Source organism: Acanthochromis polyacanthus, chromosome 9 (genome assembly GCF_021347895.1).
Source record: "Acanthochromis polyacanthus isolate Apoly-LR-REF ecotype Palm Island chromosome 9, KAUST_Apoly_ChrSc, whole genome shotgun sequence".
Lineage (NCBI taxonomy): Eukaryota > Metazoa > Chordata > Actinopteri > Pomacentridae > Acanthochromis > Acanthochromis polyacanthus.
In genome coordinates, this window is record NC_067121.1 from 6,562,176 (window position 1) to 6,577,200 (window position 15,025).

Genomic DNA, 15,025 nt, shown 5'->3' on the forward strand with positions numbered 1-15,025 from the left:
AATATTAGTTAACAACTAAACAGGAACATGAGTTCAACAGTTTGAGATAAAGATGAACACAGAGGTTTTCTGTGTGAACTAGCAGGTGTGGATGAAGCAGCAGGTTCAGATCTGTGTTCCCCATCATTCACTTTGTGTATTAATCACCTTTTACAAGTGTGTCAGTGTGGATGTAAACCTCTACGCTGATGACACTGTTGTTTCCACACATGAACAAACAGCAGAGTGGACACAGTCACATCCATCTTTAATCAGTAAAAGCTGTAAATCCTCCAAAATGTGAGCAGGACATGAGCTTCAGGTGGTGATTGGGCTCAGTTCAACTCTGTAGGTGGAGGTCTGAGTGGAAACAAGGCTGACAGAAACCAAGAAAGAACACAAACCACAGAGAAGGAGGGGAGCTGATGAGTGTTTCCAGCAGCAGATATGAATCTGTTCTCAGTGTTTTCAGACTGTCGACAGCCAATCAAACTTCTTTTCCTGTGAGGGTTTGTGCTCTGTGGCACCGTTAGCTGTGGCTTTTCACTTTAATAAGTTACCACTATCAACTCTGCTGAAAGAATCATTCCAGGAAGCATCTGTGTTCTTCATCCGTGAGAGAAACAGATCAAATCCTCAACTCAGAGCTGACAAATTCACCCTGGAGGTAGAAATATGAGAATAGATGTTAAATGTGTTGCAGATAATCTGTTGGTGAAAATTAAAAATCAATAAATGGTGAAAAATACACAGATTCAAAAAGCAGTTAAAAAGCAGAACATTTTAATACTGACACCAAATAAAGTCACAAACACGTATGTATCAATAAAGAACCAACAAACACAAACAATAATTATAATATAATCATAATTAGAATTAATTAATTGTTAGGTATTGATATGAATTTTAAAAATTCCAATAAAACATCTTGAATATTCAGTTGATGTGTGTTTAACATCTTTCATCATCTTTTGCAGAAAGGTTGTGTCAAACCAGTAATTGTAAAGGTAGTGTCTACAGATACGGACCGTACTCGTCGCCTGTGGCCTGCGGATACGGCACTTTCCCTTATCATAAATATTAATGAGACGTACATGAATATTAATGAGCCGGCTGATGAACGCGCTTTGTGATTGGCCGGTAATCCGACGGACATAAATATTAATGAGCCGGCTTGGTAATCCGAGTGATGAAGGCGCTTCCGTGATTCGAGGTGAATCTGCGTGCCGAGCCTGTCATGTCAGTCATCTGCTGTTCTCTTTTCTATCATGCATAATGTCTTATAAATATCATTATCTGACTTTTTCACTGACAGCGATTTGGGGGTTGAAATCAGCACTACTATTAAAAATAGCAAAACTTTTTATTCACGTGACCCTGTTCTAATAAAGCACAAACAGCAAACAAAACAAATGGCGGAACTAACAGCCAGCAAACGAAAAGTATTTTTTTACCTTCAAAAGTAGCGACAGACTATTACATATTAACAACCTAAACGAAACCCTGACGTATTTTCTGCGTCTGTCAACACAGACACTGTCACAGTCACTTTAATGTTAGCGGACTCTGTTGAATGGCTAAGTTACATCACCACAAACAAATCTCACAATATCACAGTAAATTGAGTTTGTGGGTTTTTTAAATTCATGCCGAATTAAAGAGCTGCTCCTCACCATTCACGAGTGTTTGTTTCATATGCGACATCCTTAATTTTATCTTGTAAATTAGCGTCCGAAATTAAATGGGAACATTTGCAATGGAGTTCGTCAGCCACTTCCACCACTGAACGCGGTAAACTAATTAATAGGAACTGGACTTCAAACAATTTATACACGGCGTCGAAAAGCGTAAAAACTGCAATGTCTAAAGTGTGAGAGGAGACGGTGTATTTTTGGTTAAATTATACAATGTTCGCCGTCAAAGTCATTCATATAAACTGCCTGTAATGTGCAGCAAATAGTAGTTAACTGGCGCCAGCTCTTCAGTGACCTTAACGGGTCCGTACCTCTAGTACAGATGCTACGGGTACGGGTCCGTACCCGTAGCATCAACCAATTCTAAAAACTACGTAGATTTATTTACCTGAGAGAGTGGTATTTCAGCAATTTAGAGTAAAACCAACACATTCAGCATTTTTCCATTATTCAAACTTCAGCTCAAACTGCTGTAAGATCAGGCTTCAGTTTGTTTTTATGTCTCATCCATAATCAGACACTATTTGATCTTTGTGTCCAATATTACAGATTCTGAATGAATGCCATGATGAGATGAAACCAGTGACAATTTCAGGCTTTTTTTAAAATATAATTTCTGTGTTTTTTTCATTCAAATTGCCTCAAAACTGTTGAAAGTGTTTCAACCATCGATTAAAAAAAAGAATATCTGAAAGAATTTGATTGAATTTTCTTAGATGTCTTTCAAAACATCCATATTTTATTTTATGCAAAACTCAAGCAAACCATAAAATGCCAAGCGGACATTATTTTTAAAATATGAGGATTTGAGATGACATGACCCAAACATAACAATAATAATGGATTACATTTATATAGCGCTTTTCTGGACACTCAAAGCGCTTCACAATGGATCCATCATTCATTCATTCACACATTCTCACTCTGGTGGTGGTAAACTACATTTGTATCCACAGCTGCCCTGGGGCAGACTGAGGGAAGCGTGGCTGCCAATCCGCTCCTACGGCCCCTCTGACCACCACCAACATTCATACACCAGTGTGAGAGCAGCACTGGAGGCAAGGCGGGTTAAGTGTCTTGCCCAAGGACACAACAGCACATGACGAGGACAGAGTGGGAATCGAACCGCCGACCCTTTATCGTTGGATGACCCACTCTCGCACCGGAGACACAGCCGCCAAACATAATTTTATTTGTGAGACGACCATCCAACATGTGAATTAAGAGATGCATTTAATAATCAGACACAACACACGACAGCTGACATTTCTGATGCCTGATCAAAGAGATCAATGAGATGTATTGGTGAGATGTGATGTTCTAATTTAATATACAGTCTGTGGTCTGCATGTGATGCTGCTGCTGCATCAGGATTATCAGTGTTACACTGCTGCCCTCTAGTGGCTGCAAACACACACTGCATCCAGCCTTCTACTACTGCTACTGATGCAGCTACTTCTGTCCATGAGCTGCGACTCATTCCATCATTTATCTGTTGGTGATCAAACTGCATGTTTCATTCAACCACCTGTGGAAAAACTCAGTGATACACAACACTTTGTTTAGGGCACTTCAGATGTTAGGATTCTTCTCCATCAAAATCAGGAGGCATTGTTTAGTCATAATTCATCCATTACAGTTTTTCTCAGTCACTTTGGTTCATTTCTCAGATCAGAACTGAAATTCTCAAAACTACTTGTTCAATCTTCACATCATTGTGTCACTTGTGTACATCAAAAAATCAGTTTCTCATTTCTTAGAACAAGTTGCAAATGTTTTGGTTCATCCATGCCAATGATTCTGTGCTGTCACGCCCCTCTGGCTGCAGCGAGCCAGCTCGTCAACCTGATGAGGAGCGGCTGTGCAGAGATCACGGCAGAGACTAATGAACAATCAGTGCTGCATTTAAGCCTGTCTCTTTGCACAACCCGATGCTGCATTATTGACTCCTGCTCCTCGCCACACACCCTGCTACCTGCTCCCTGCTCCGAGCCGTTTGCCGTTTCTTAGACGTCACCCCCTGGACTCTGCTTCCTTCCCTGGATAACATTCACGGTGCTCTGGACAATCTTGCCCTTTCCAGCCATCGTCACTCTTCCCCTCTGGTTCTGTCAGCTCTCCCCTCCTCCATCTCACACTCTGGACAGCCTGTAAGCCAATTTCCGTTGATTTAGTTAGTTTTATGTTTAGTTTGTTATCGGCCTTCGGGTCCGCCCTTTGTTTAGTTCAGTTATTTTCTCCTCCTTGTTGTTTCTCTTCTGCCTCTGTTGTTAAGAGTTGTTTCTGTTTTCGTGTTCTTATTTTATTAAATCATTGTTCATTTCATGTCTCTGTCTGCGCCTGTTGCTTGGGTTCACACACCCGTACCGTGACACTGTACAATTCTCTTCTGTTTCCTACATTATCATCTGCTCATGTCATTTTGATCTAAATGTATTATAACGGGTCTCTGTTGAATAGTCTCATCCCCCCCACAACATTTACGCATTATTTCATCACATCAGTCTTTACATGTAAAATGGTTGAATAAGTTGTCAGAATATGTCAAAGATATTTCTATACATTTCCAGTAGACTTTTTTTTTTTTTTTTTTTTCTAAATCTGTCCTGAATTGGTAAATTGCTCCCAGGGGAATCTTGACTTTCTCTAACAAAGGGAAATGTGTGAAGGTTTAGAGTTTTCTGAAATCACTCAAAGACTCAAGAGAAGCTCTTCATGAGGATGAGAATTTGTGGTCCAACAGACAGGAACATCGGGAGGTGTAGGAAGACTGAACTGTAATTCCTACAGCACTGCATGTACAGTTTTTCTTAAGGACACTGTCCTATGTTCACATTTCTAATTTTGTTTTGTTTTTTTCTTTTTGCTATGCAGCGCTGTTTTCCTTTCTGTATCACAATGACGTGGTCTGTCAACAAATTACAGACAGTAAAGGCATAAATGTGAATCTAGTCCAATCAATCTCTCACATATACTAAGATGTAACTTACAATTTACAATAATTGTCATCAATAATTTATCCATAGTTTACATCAGAACATCCCTCCAGAGTACAGTGTTATAATGACAACATGACTCAGCAATCTGACTGTTTTATCCACACAAGGACTGATCATTCTGATGACACTGACATGTTCATTGACACAGATATTTACTTTTCAGAGATGAACTAAGGATTTTGAGCAACAGACTGGCTTTTGCAGGTAATCCGTGGTGTTTTCCTTTATGTATGAATTGTTTTGAGAAATGCACTTACTGGTTTGCAAACGTCAAGGATGATTGGAGAAATGTACCAAAGCAACTGAGAAAAATTGTCATCAAATTCCCTGTTACTCCAACAAATCAAAAGCTAAATGATATATAGCATTAAGTTTCAGGCTGTTCAGAGTTTTGGATTCTTTTCCATCAGTATCAGGATGCATATAGTGTAACTGTGCAATATACACCACTACCTCTTTCACTGTTATTTATATTCACTCCTTATTTATACTGTATATATGTAAATACTGTTTTTGCACTGTCTCTAAGATTTCCTGGTACTGAAAAGGATAAGCTCTGCAATCTCGTTATACATTGTATTGTATAATGACAATAAAGAATATTCTATTCTGTTCTATTCCATCTGATGGTTCCCTCTGCAGCAGAACAACAAGCCCAAACATCCAGCCAGAGCAGGGAGAGACCGAAATAATAATTCAAGATGCAAGATTCTTTCCCTCCATACTGCTGGAGACTGTGGTCCGTCCTGGATTAAACTGGTGCAGAGGTCCTCCTGTTCCTCTTCATTTTGTGGGGCTCTGGTTGAGCAAGACAAAGAGATGTACTAAAGATTCTGGTGTTCCCAGACCTAATGAGATATGTCACCCCTTCAGTTATTTCTTGAGTCCTATTAATATCTCAGTGCTGTGGAAAATTATGACACAACAATAGGACAAGACAACAACATAAAACAAAAAGTGCTGTGATGGTAAATGAGGTTCACTGAAAAGATGTTGAGGAATGAATGGATTGCACTTGAAAGCAGCCACTAATTTGGTGGCAGACTAATTAGGAATTCTGGAGAAATCCCATTTGCCAAGAAAGAGAATTCTGAAAGTTTCACCAGATTTTTCAGTGGCTGAGTGTTTTTTTTACATGCCATGGCGATTTTAGGGGGCGGCCTGGTGTGGCCTGGGCCACCCCTGAAATCTCATTGGCCACCCCTGCGGCCACCCCAGATCTGATAGGTAGTTGGTCACTGTCAGAGTGTAGCTCCGCTGAGAGCTCCCACATATCAAATGAAGATATTCACCGATCCAGAAAGACACGGAGACTGTAACTTTTTACTTGCAAGGGTAACAGCACAGTGTAACAAGACACATTAGTGCGAGCTACCAAGACTGCTCCCATACGAAGTTTATTTTATACACAAGCAGAAACGAAAACATAGCATAAGATAAGAAATAGCTCGAGTTACACAAGGGGGTGTGCTAAGCTGTAAGAGTGGAAATATACTGACTAGAGGAGCAAGATGTGTGTGTGTGGGTATGTAATGAAGATTATTCTATAAAGACACTATATACAATAAATTGCTCAATAAAGCCCATATGAATTGTGTGGAAGGGGTGTTGTGCTGGAGGAAATTGCCCTCTCTTTGGTCTCATATTTCCTTGCGGATTGTTCGTACAACAAATTAAACAATTCCTACAGTATTCCTTGGCAAAGACAGAAAAGTTTACAGAGAAAAACTGTCTCTGTACCATGCATACCATCCCTCCTGTTGAGACATGGGTGAGACCATGGCTCACGAGGGCGGCTGTGGGGAACAGAGAACGCGGAAGAACGGGCTTATTATGAATATGATAAAGGCCATTTTGCAAAACAGCTCCACGTCTGAGCCAAGAAGCTTGTTCAGCCGTGGGAGCAGTGTTTTGTGCGTCCGCCAAGATGTTTAGGTCTACTGAGAGGAAAAGGTCATTCTCAGAACATTGTGTGCCAAATGAAGCTTGTTTCGCAGCAACATCTGTAAGGTTATTACCCCGTGTTATGGCGGAGTCGTCCTTTAGGTGAGACTTACATTTACACAGCGCCAATTTAGCAGGAAACTGAATCGCTAAGAGAAGATTTTCCGACAGAGAGGCATGTGCAAGAGGTTTCCCACCAGAGATTTTCATGCCCCTGTTATTCCAAATTCGAGCGAAATGGTGGACAGAAGAATACACATATTGACTGTCTGTGTAAATGTTAAGTGATTTCCCTTCAAACATCTTACAAGCGTTAATGACTGCTAGAAGTTCAACCGTCTGTGCAGAATACGTGTGTGGCAGGCGTTCTGCTTTTAGGACCGTAGTTACTGTTGTTATTGCATAACCTACACAATCATTATTATTATTATTATTATTATTATTATTATTATTATTATTATTATTATTATTACAGGGCTAATTTCAGATTTTTAAAAGCTTCCTCAGCCTGTACAGTCCAAATAATCTCATCTGTTAACGACATGTTCTTGCCATATATTAAATCTTGCAGTGGCTGTGAGAACACTGCGTAATCTGGAACCCAGGATCTGCAAAAATTACAAAGTCCTAAAAATGACATCATTTGTTGTTTTGTTCGTGGCTTTGGAGCATTTTGGATTGCAGTTTTTCTGTCAGTGAGGAAAGACTTCCCATGTTTTGAAAGATTATGGCCCAAATACACCACCTGCGGAGCCCACAACTGAAGTTTGTTTAATGAAACCTTATGACCTGTTTCATGTAAGTGTTGTAACACTGCCATCGTTGTCTGTTTACAGTGTTCCTGCGTGTCTGCAGCCACAAGAATATCAACATACAACAGAATTTGGCTGTGTTCTGGAATTTGAAATGTTGACATGGAGCACCTGAGAGCCTGAGTGTATATGTGGGGGCTTTCCGTAAAACCTTGTGGTAATCGTGTGTAGGTGTACTGTGTACCTTCAAATGTAAACCCGAACCAGTGTTGCGAGTTTGAATGTAGTGGTACAGAGAAAAAAAGCATTACTTAAATCTATAACTGAAAACCACTTTTTATCTGAAGTTACTTCATTTAATAATGTATTTGGGTTTGGAACATCAGGTGTAGTTTTCTGTACAGCATCATTCACCGCTCTCAAGTCTTGAACCATCCTCCATTTTCCTGTATGTGCTTTTTGAACAGGGAAAATGGGTGTATTACAAACGCACTTTTCCGTATTCACAATAATCCCTGATTTTTCCATATCTGCAATAACAGGTCCTATACCTTCTATCGCTGATTGCTTCAGAGGATATTGAGAAATCTGTGGTCGACACGGAGTGGCTGCTTGTACTTTAACAGGTGGAAAATGTTTTATCAGTCCTACATCTGTAGGGCTGTTGGACCAGAGATCACTGGGCAGGTTTTTTTTTTTTTCAAATTCTGGGTAATCCTCTATGGACAAACAAATTAATGATCAGGTTTCTTTTCCATTCAAATGTGTGGAGGGTGTGGTGTTTACACACCACCCAAGAGGCTGTTTCATGAACCGCAAAAGTTGTAGTAATTTGGGTGTTTAGCTCTATTACTCTGGTTTGCAGGTCTGCACTCTCATGGGATAGAGTTTTGTTTTTTTTCTGTCCGTTAAGAAATATGCAACCAGATCTATATATTAATATCTTTACATAGTAATACATTTATACTTTATTACATCTATGCTTTATCAACATGAAATTTTATTTTAGCTTGATCTGTTGAACCGTGTGAAAATTGTTCCTGTGGTCTTAATACTGCATACAGAGTGAAGTGTTTGAAATGTACCAGGCTGAGCTGCATTCCAGAGATAAAAGAACCTTGAAGCAAAAGCAGCTGAAAAGAAACCATTTTAAGCACTGAGTTCTCATTGTGGTACGAATTAACAGCAAGAATACAGTCTTGGTCTTACAGGAACAATTATCTCACACACCTCATAACAGCTCGTTAGTGAAAAATCCCAAATCTCGAAACATATGAACAACTGAAAATTAGATTCCTATTTCACTGACCCTATCGCAGGTGTCTATAATCAATGTTACAAAGAAAATCGGACCATAAAGAAAGAGGTCATTTATCTGGTGCTTCAGCTGCCGCGGCGCCTTCGGCCTCCGATGCACCAGGTCATCGTTGTTGTCTTTGTGTTTTTGTACACTATCTTATCACCTTCTGCTCTGGCTGCACAGGCCTCAGTTTTTTTATTTGTTGCTGTATTTCTTTTTTTTCCTCTTTGTGCTTCTTCCAGCCATATTTCTGCATAATGAAGCTGTTTTTCAGTTTCTTTTGATTTCTTTTATCAGTTTGTTGTTTTGCAGTTAATTCTGTAAATAGCTCTGTGCAGCCTCCTACTATTAATTTGCTATTAAATTCATATTTCTTTTCCCAATCTGACAAGAATTGTATCGAATCTGGATGCTTCTGTTCTGTTCTGCTTATTTTGGATCGCCTTATAGTGAATTTTTTTTCCTGATTATTTCCCATTTTTGTTTTGTTTTGTTCAAAATTATTTTTATTTAGAATTTGTGGGAAACAATGTGTCATATGCCAAAATTCAGCCCTTGGAAAACAAGCTCCTCGGCCAGCTCTATTAGCTAGTCCGGTTTTCCACTGGGGGTCCAATATCAGGACTAAAGGTCGTTTTAGAGTTTTCACAAAGTCCTCCTAAATCTTAATGACTGTTTACACTCAGTGATTTACTTCAACTGACAACAGCCGTATGTTCACACCGATAGGTTTCAGGCTGTCCGCTGCTTCAATCACTGACCAGTCCTTTCACACTCACAGTTTTACACATGCACACATTTTGTAAGTTTTGGCTTCTCTTAGCTCAGGACTTCACTTTCCTAAAGCGCTTTGTTCGGATGCCGTCAACCTGGAACCCCGCAGAACCCGGACAGGGTTTTAACCGGCCGACGTGGAATTCAACCACGGAGGGCTTTCGTCCCCAAACCTAGTTTCAGGGGGCTGTGCACAGACTTCGGTCTCCCTCGAACAGCTCCTTAGGTTCCCAGGTGTATTGGCATCCTTTCTGCGCTTTTTTTTTTTCACTCTTTATCTGAAGGATTTCAGTTTTTATTTTAATATGGAGTTCTAAGATGTCTCTCTCATCTAATTTGCCTGAGAAAGTATGTTTCTTTCTCTGTCTTTTTTGACTTATTTTTCCTGATTCTTCCACATGTCCTTCCATAAATTTCTCATCGCCTTCTAATACACTTTGTTTTTGTCCCATAGCTGCTTGTTGTTGAGTTCTCTGGCACGAGACAACGGGAGGACACTAACACATCCTTCTACTGCAGATAAGCTGCAGCGGTGTTAGTTTTTATGAGTCTAGCTCGCCCTTAATCCCCTTGTCACCAGTACGTCGTCAACAACAAGGAAAATAATAAATCAGAAATTCAGCAAGGTATTCTAGACCTTATAATGTGCTTGAAGTTCTCAATCACTCTTCACATTCACACCGTGTACACCTTGCCGACGGAATCTCTTTCCTTATGTCGGCGGAATCTTTACACTCACACCGTGTACACCTTGCCGACGGAATCTCTTTCGTTATGTCGGCGGAATCTTTACACTCACTGACGGAATCTCTTTCCTTATGTCGGCGGAATCTCTTTTATCATGCTAGCGGAATCTCTTTCTCACCCGTGGTTCTGATCGGTGTCACTTCCTGGATCGGATCCTTGGATTCACACCCAGCGCCGAGGGACCGCTTTTCCTTTCACTGACCTGGCCACGAATTCACGTCCCAGGATTTTCAGATCTCGCTGCTTGGCGACGATCGCTGTCGACAGACTTCGGTGTCGGCTCTCCTCGACGTCGGGAAGGAATCCTCGGATCCGGCTCGAAGGACCAAGTTATATGTCAGAGTGTAGCTCCGCTGAGAGCTCCCACATATCAAATGAAGATATTCACCGAACCAGAAAGACACGGAGACTGTAACTTTTTACTTGCAAGGGTAACAGCACAGTGTAACAAGACACATTAGTGCGAGCTACCAAGACTGCTCCCATACGAAGTTTATTTTATACACAAGCAGAAACGAAAACATAGCATAAGATAAGAAATAGCTCGAGTTACACAAGGGGGTGTGCTAAGCTGTAAGAGTGGAAATATACTGACTAGAGGAGCAAGATGTGTGTGTGTGGGTTTGTAATGAAGATTATTCTATAAAGACACTATATACAATCAGTTAATGCCCTAGGGCTTGATTATGATAAATATATTCTCAAATTCAACTCTAACAGTCACATGGGCGTAACGGACGCGGGGTACGCGTGGGACATGTCCCCCGCACTTTCCACATCTGTCCCCTCTGTCCTCCGCACTTTTTTCAGCCGTTACAACAGCTAAACCCTTTATTAGCATCCAGTATTGTGTTTTCCCGAGCCGTCTTTGAATGCACCATGAGCGCATGCTAACGCTGGTGTTCCACAGGAGACGTGCTGCTGTGCTGAGCAGTGCTGAACGTGCGTCTGGAGTAATGTTTAGCAAACCAGCCAGAGCCAGCAAGAAGCAAAAAACTTTACACAGTTTTTTCCAAACAAACCGTGTAAGTTGTGTGACCTTGTTGGATGCAAACAATGTTAGACTTGTTAGCTAAATGATGACAAGGTAAAACATGGCAATATATCAATATGTTAAGCTAGTTAACAATAATTTAAATGTTGTTGCCTCTGTTACATTACTGCTAATTAGTTTATTCTTGGAATAAACCCAGTCCTCTTTCATTTCTGGGCAGAAGATGTGCTCACAATTGCTCTCCATGTATTTAAGTCTTTTGGTCCCAAAAGAGGAGAGTCAGGGAGGAGAAAAAAGAATAGGCTATCTATGGTATAAAAGTGGTTAAATTTACAACTATTTTTACTGCTTCTCTTTCAAATTCTATCTCAGAATTTTGATTTTCAGATTTTTTAATGATTATTTCCATAACAAAGAGCAGAGTCAGGCAGGAGATGGACCAGAGGCGGCGGCCAGCAGTAATGTTGACCATGCAGGGTCTGCAGAGGTGAAAAAATATATATAAGTGGCTGAGAAAAAAATATGTATCTATGGGTTAAAGTGATTTTGAGGTTAAATTCCACTGCAAGTTTTACTCTTCCTAATGCTATTTCAGAATTTTTCTTGCCACATTTTTTATGTTTATTGCCATAACAGAAAGAGCAGAGTCAGGGAGGAGATGGATCAGAGGCCAGCAGCAGGGACAAGGATGTAGGGTCTTTACAGGTAAGGAGAGATTATAACTTCCTGAAAATAAGATATCTATTGCAGGGAGAAACCAGGCAGTACTGATCATTTCATGTTCAGTGTTTGGCACCTTTGGCTACTCGTCCAGTAGATGTTCAAGGGACATTGTTGTTAACTCAACTAAAGTTTGGCCACTAAAACTTTAGATTTTATAGTTTAAAGTTTTATACTTTATAGTTTAAAGAACTAGCCTAGTTGGTCCCCTGGTATTGCACTGTGGCTGTTAGGGATTATGTGGTTCTTTAGCCACTAAGGACGGTGCAATTAAATGTAAGAGAATGATAAATCGCTCTGAAAAATTTGTCCCCCTCACTTCTGAGATGGTGGTTACGCCCATGGTTGGTCAAGTTCGTCAAGACGAGAAACAAGAGAAATTCTGTCAATCAATGATAGAAACGTCACACGTGTAGCTACTATACAAGGTGCTTGGATATTTTTTTACAATGCTGGTTTTGCCACTCAACACTTAGATGCCGGACTTCTGTTCAGCCTATGGATGCTCTAATGAGCGCTGTAAGGAAACAAGAGCTGGTGGGGTTACTTTTCACATATAAGATGTATGTAAGGAATAATATATTGTTCGCAGGTTGTCATAGCTAGAGTGAAATAAACGCAGAGAAGACGGAGGAACCCCTCAGCTCCGTGTCTGGCTTCTACTACCCATGATCTAACCAGCTCTCTACATCATACTGTGTATTACACAGCTGATTACCGGTGAAATAACTAATCTGAGACAATTTTTTGTTTAAAATTCGATGTTATGAATCTAGCATTCCTAGCAACTTACTGCAGTAATTGGTGCAAGATGGCGCTTCAGTTAGTAAAGCAACAATACAGGTGACACAGTTGATGAGCTGATGACTGATAATGTTATTCTGCAGGATGAGTTGAGAGCAGTTGAATTTTGCTAATCTAATCATTTCCTTTAATCCAAGGAAATGGCTCTTAGAAAATTTGTACCCTATCCTGAACATATTTTACTGATTTAGAGTAGTTAAAATAACCAGATATAATTGAGGACTGTAATAATGGGAAATGGAATTTAAAAATAAACCAGAATAGACACCTTTATTCAACACTTATGAGACAGGAAATCATGGGAGAAAGAGAGGATGTCACATGCATCAAAGTACTAGGATTTGAACTGTGGTCGGCTGCGTACTTGGCACTAAACTCCGCTATGCCATAGCCACCACACACTAGCTTTGTGTCCCATCAAGGCCACCCCGGTAAAAAAGTCCTGGATACGCCACTGTTTACATGTATGTTTTGGTGATGCAGCAATGATTCTGATGACTGATGGATCCGTTGATGGTGGGATCAAGGACTCAAGGTGGTGCTTTCAGGTACAGTCTTTCAAAAGACACTTTTGCATTTAATAGCATATATTAATTTAGGAGGGGGTCTGCTGCACTGCTGCCCTCTGCAACTGAAAACACACTGCCTTTTAGCTGTACATGTGACTGCAGAACTAAGAAACAATATTGAAGTGGTTGTCCTAAACTTTTAACAGTTGTACTGTTAGATATGTTATTTTAAAAATGATCTAACATGTTTAGTTACTGAGTTGGGTAAGAAATGAAGAGCTCATTAAATTATATTTTGAATCAAAAATATTGATAAAGATATGAAACAATCAAATTATTGACAAAACATACATTTCAATTCATGTTTCATGTTAAGATTCCAAACATTTCATAGTTCCACTTCATCAAATGTGAAAATTTGCTTCATTTCCTTCATATAATTTAAATTTTGAAAATAATTTATGTGATAATTTTGCGGTTTGGACAGCTGGTTGGACAAAATAAGAAGAATTTTTGGTTCAATTAGTTTCCAATTTCTTCCTCCACCACTGTTAGCGGCTCACTCAAGCTAAGGCTGATGGGAATATCATCAGATAATTCATGCTGAAAAGTCAGAGGATCAGTGGTGTCATCCAGATTCTGAGAACCATGAATTCATGGTAAAAAAAATCAAATGAAAATCTTTCTGATAATTGTTGATCTGTTGCCATCTGAAAGAGCTCCAGTAACTGTAATATCAGGTGCAGGAAATGCCTCTTCTTTGATAATTTTTCATCTATTTGTCTTATTTTTGTGCCTGTTTCAACCGTGTTTATAGTGTTTTTTCATCTTTTGTTTGTAATCTTACAGTTATTTTGTGCCTTGTTTTATCTGTTTCAGTCCATCTTTGGTCTGGAGATTGTTTGGAGTCTCTTTTTGGTCGTGCTGTATCTACTTGTGGTTGTTTTTGAACCTACTGGAAGGCAAAATTTGTGTTATTTTGATCACTTTGCATCATTTTGTCGCTGTTTCAGTGATCCTCCAACAACAAGTCCTTCCTATCATTTCAAACAGAGGCTCTGAATTGACCTCCTGACTCTTTGGGCTTCTGATTCTATGACAGGTCAGTTGCTAACAGCATCTTGGAGAACTTGCCACAGTTCTTGTGAGGATTCAGAGTGTCTCAGTGTCTCTTCATGTGATCCAGACTGACTCCATGATGCTGAGATCAGGACTCGCTGAGCTCAGACCATCTGCTGCAGGACTCCTGCTTCTTCTTGTGGCTGCAGATGGTTCTTCACGAGTCTAACTGGATGTTTGGGCTGGTTGTCCTGCTGCAGAAGGAATCTGGGAGCATCAGACGCCTCCTGATGGTGATGGAGTAGAATCCAAACATCTGAAGAGTCTGAAACAAAGTGTAGTATCACTGAGTTTTTGATTGTTTGGTGGATTAAACGTGCAGTTTGATCACTAACAGATGAATGAATAATGAAAGTTGTGTGCAGCTCACAGACAGAAGTAGCTGCATTAGCAGCAGCAGAAGAAGCAGCAGCCTCAGCAGTAGTGTGTGCTCACAGTAGCAGCAGTAGTAGAAGGCTGGATGCAGTGTGTGTTTGCAGCCACTAGAGGGCAGCAGTGTAACACTGATAATAGAGTGCCTATATAATGAGAGTGGCGACAACTGGGGATTTGAAGCCATTTTGTTTCCATTCACTCAATATGGGACGCGCAGCGCGAGGTGCACATTCACGAAAACTATGGAGTGTTTACTGATTTCAAGACATGTTTTGGACAAAATAATTTACTGGCTTGTTTTGTCTGGATGTCCAA

General features: G+C 40.1%; 1 protein-coding gene across 4 annotated transcripts in view; it reads right to left on the minus strand.

The window, feature by feature from the left end:
* Window positions 1-15,025, minus strand: part of LOC110969651 (zinc finger protein OZF-like) — a 279,312-nt gene that overhangs the window by 120,661 nt on the left and 143,626 nt on the right. The window lies entirely within an intron of this gene.